Below are 4,578 nucleotides of genomic sequence, written 5' to 3' on the forward strand. Positions count from 1 at the left end.
GACTTTGGTTGACTTGCCCGATGATCGACAAGCCATCGAGAACAAATGGATCTTCAAGAAGAAGACAAACGCTGACGATAATGTTACTATCTACAAAGCTCAACTTGTTGCAAAAGGTTTTCGACAAGTTCAAGGAGTTGACTACGATGAGACCTTCTCACCCGTAGTGATGCTTAAGTCCGTCTGAATCATGTTAGCAATTGCCGCATTTTATGATTATGAAATTTGGCAAATGGATGTAAAGACTGCATTCCTGAATGGATTTCTGGAAGAAGAGTTGTATATGATGCAACCTAAAGGTTTTATCGATCCAAAGGGAGCTAACAAAGTGTGCAAGCTCCAGGGATCCATTTATGGACTGGTGCAAGCATCTCGGAGTTGGAATAAACATTTTGATAGTGTGATCAAAGCATATGGTTTTATACAGACTTTTGGAGAAGCATGTATTTACAAGAAAGTGAGTGGGAGCTCTATAGCATTTCTAGTATTATATGTGGATGACATATTATTGATTGGAAATGATATAGAATTTCTGGACAACATAAAAGGATACTTGAATAAAAGTTTTTCAATGAAAGACCTTGGTGAAGCTGCTTATATATTGGGCATCAAGATCTATAGAGATAGATCAAGACGCTTAATTGGACTTTCACAAAGCACATACCTTGATAAAGTTTTGAAGAAGTTCAAAATGGATCAAGCTAATAAAGGGTTCTTGCCTGTGTTACAAGGTGTGAAGTTGAGTAAGAATCAATGCCCGACCAATGCAGAAGATAGAGAGAAAATGAAAAGTGTTCCCTATGCTTCAGCCATAGGCTCTATCATGTATGCAATGCTGTGTACCAGACCTGATGTGTGCCTTGCTATTAGCCTAGCAGGGAGGTACCAAAGTAATCCAGGAGTGGATCACTGGACAGCGGTCAAGAACATCCTGAAGTACCTGAAAAGGACCAAGGATATGTTTCTTGTTTATGGAGGTGACAAAGAGCTCATCGTAAATGGTTACGTTAATGCAAGCTTTGACACTGATCCAGACGATTCTAAATCATAAACCGGATATGTGTTTATATTAAACGGTGGAGCTGTCAGTTGGAGCAGTTCTAAACAAAGCGTCATGGCGGGATCTACATGTGAACGGAGTACATTGCTGCTTCGGAAGCAGCGAATGAAGGAGTCTGGATGAAGGAGTTCATATCCGATCTAGGAGTCATACCTAGTGCATCGGGTCCAATGAAAATCTTTTGTGACAATACTAGTGCAATTACCTTGGCAAAGGAATCCAGATTTCACAAGAGAACCAAGCACATCAAGAGACACTTCAACTCCATTCGGGATCAAGTCCAGGTGGGAGACATAGAGATTTGCAAGATACATACGGATCTGAATGTTGCAGACCCGTTGACTAAGCCTCTTCCACGAGCAAAACATGATCAGCACCAAGGCTCCATGGGTGTTAAAATCATTACTGTGTAATCTAGATTATTGACTCTAGTGCAAGTGGGAGACTTAAGGAAATATGCCCTAGAGGCAATAACAAAGTTATTATTTATTTCCTTATTTCATGATAAATGTTTATTATTCATGCTAGAATTGTATTAACCGGAAACATAATACATGTGTGAATACATAGACAAACATAGTGTCACTAGTATGCCTGTACTTGACTAGCTCATTGATCAAAGATGGTTAAGTTTCCTAATCATAGACATGAGTTGTTATTTGATCAATGGGATCACATCATTAGAAGAATGATGTGATTGACTTGACCCAATCCGTTAGTTTAGCACTTGATTGTTTGTTTACTGATATTGCTTTCTTCATGACTTATACATGTTCTTATGACTATGAGATTATGCAACTCCCGAATACCGGAGGAACACTTTGTGTGCTACCAAACGTCACAACGTAACTGGGTGATTATAAAGGTGCTCTACAGGTGTCTCCGAGGGTACTTGTTGAGTTGGCATAGATCAAGATTAGGATTTTTCACTCCGATTGTCGGAGAGGTATCTCTGGGTCCTCTCGGTAATACACATCACTATAATCCTTGCAAGCATGATAACTAATGAGTTAGTTATGGGATGATGTATTACAGAACGAGTAAAGAGACTTGCCGGTAACGAGATTGAACTAGGTATTGGATACCGACGATCGAATCTCGGGCAAGTAACATACCGATGACAAAGAGAACAACGTATAGTGTTGTGCGGTTTGACCGATAAAGATCTTCGTAGAATATGTAGGAACCAATATGAGCATCCAGGTTCCGCTATTTGTTATTGACCAGAGACGTGTCTCGGTCATGTCTACATAGTTCTCGAACCCGTAGGGTCCGCACGCTTAAAGTTCTGTGACGATCGGTTTTATGAGTTTATATGTTTTGATGTACCAAAGGTAGTTCGGAGTCCCGAATGTGATCACGGACATGACGAGGAGTCTCGAAATGGTCGAGACATAAAGATTGATATATTGGAAGCCTACATTTGGACATCGGAATAGTTCCGGGTGAAATCGGGATTTTACCGGAGTGCCGGAGGGGTTACCAGAACCCCCCGGGGACTAATGGGCCTTGTTGGGCCATAAGGGAAAGAGAGAGGGGCCAGCCTAGGGCAGGCATGCAGCACGCCCCCTTCCTCCTGTCCGAATTGGACTAGGAGAAGGGGGGTGGCGCCCCCCTTTCCTTCTCTTTCTCTCCCTGCCTTTCCCCCTCCTAGTAGGAGTAGTAAAGGGAGGAATCCTACTCCTACTAGGAGGAGGATTCCTCCTCCTAGGCGCGGCAACAAGGGCCGGCCGGCCTCCCCCTTGCTCCTTTATATACAGGGGCAGGGGGGCACCTCTAGACACACAAGTTGATCACAAAAATCTCTCCCAGCCGTGTGCGGTGCTCCCCTCCACCATAATCCACCTCGTTCATACTATAGAGGTGTTTAGGCAAAGCCCTGCTGCGGTAGCTTCATCAACATCGTCACCACGCCGTCGTGCTGACAAAACTCTTCCCCGAGCTCTACTAGATCGTGAGTTCGCGGGACGTTACCGAGCTGAACGTGTGCTGAACACGGAGGTGCCGTACGTTCGGTACTAAGGATCGGTTGATTGTGAAGACGTACGACTACATCAACCGTGTTGTCATAATGCTTCCGCTTAACGGTCTACGAGGGTACGTGGACGACACTCTCCCCTCTCCTTGCTATGCATCACCATGATCCTGCGTGTGCGTAGGAATTTTTTTGAAATTACCATGTTCCCCAACAACCAACTCATCCAGGATAGGCCGAAGTCTATTGACTAAGCACTTAGCTATCACCTTATAAATGACATTGCAGAGACTGATAGGCCGGAAATCAGTTAGGCGAGTCGGAGAGTCAATCTTGGGGATCAACACAATAACGGTGCTTTAACACCTTCCGGCATGACTCCAGGGGCAAAAAACAATTTAACAGCATTGATTATGTCATCCTTCATCATCGACTAGTGTTCAAAGGACCGATCGGAGGACCGGACTGTGGTCTGGCTCCGCTCGGGCCCGCTTAACATCTCTAGTCTGTGTAGGGATGATGTTTCAGGCTCTTGAGTAATACACTCCTTTTTACCCCCGCAAAAAAAGTCCAAACCGAGGCAGTATGGGGCGTTGTGAACGGTCATCACGTTGCAGTGCCCCGGCGTGACAAGCACCTTGGTGAAGTCCCTCTGGGCCTCCTTGGGGCACTCGGGGAGGTCCTTGAGCATGCCGGAATTCAGATCAGACCTCCGCCCTATGAAGTAGCACAACGCCTCACACCGGCAATGCTGCGAAGCATTGGAAAGCTCCCTGCAGCACCGATCCCATGGGGTGTTCCCCGGCTCGGTGGACACCGGCGGCCCGACAATGCCGATGCCGCAGGTTTGCTGTGTGACATACTCCCGGCATCCTTCAAGCGGGTTTCTCGGAAGGCCCATCCCCGGGTAGCAATATGGGCTTGTGGCCGCGGCGGCGGCGAAGACGGAGACCAGGACGGCGGCCAAGAGGAGGGGGTGATGCTAGACTTGGACGCCATATTATTCTTTCTAGCTTGGTCCGGTTTCTTACTGGGCACTGGTGGTAGTAAGTGTTGAGTATATGTGTTACATGCATATTGTGTATTGGGCCCGCCTCCTAGTTTCTTGTATAGTTGAGGTCCGTGGTCCATCTTTGTATATCATATATACGTGCCTATGCACGAAAAGCAATACATCGTGCAATTCACATATTCTACATGGTATCAGTTTTCAGGTTAAAACCCTAATCTTCCGCCGCCGCCGACGTCGCGCCTCCTCCCACGCCGGCCACCGCCCGCGCGCCTCCTCCTGCGCCGGCCGCCTCCCATCCCTCTCCCGCCCGCAGCGCTCGTCACGCCCACTCGCGGCGCTAGTTCGCATCGCACGCCCGCCTGCAGCGTTTCTCCCACTCGCTCGCCGTCGTCCGCATCAAGTAGCCATGGCTCACGTGCATGCACATGCAGACACATGCACGGGTGCACGTTCTGTACAAGGACGTGTTACACGGGCTGGAGTGCATCACCGCTCGTCTGCATCTTCTCAATTTTGCTCATTGCGCGTCTC

The 4,578-nt window shown here is 47.1% G+C and overlaps 1 pseudogene; it reads right to left on the reverse strand.

Annotated features, from left to right (window-relative positions):
* Positions 1-3,468: 3,468 nt before the first annotated feature.
* On the reverse strand, positions 3,469-4,034 carry LOC125518528 (annotated as a pseudogene).
* Between the last annotated feature and the right edge of the window lie 544 nt (positions 4,035-4,578).

This window comes from Triticum urartu, chromosome 7 (assembly GCF_003073215.2).
Source record: "Triticum urartu cultivar G1812 chromosome 7, Tu2.1, whole genome shotgun sequence".
Taxonomy (NCBI): domain Eukaryota; kingdom Viridiplantae; phylum Streptophyta; class Magnoliopsida; order Poales; family Poaceae; genus Triticum; species Triticum urartu.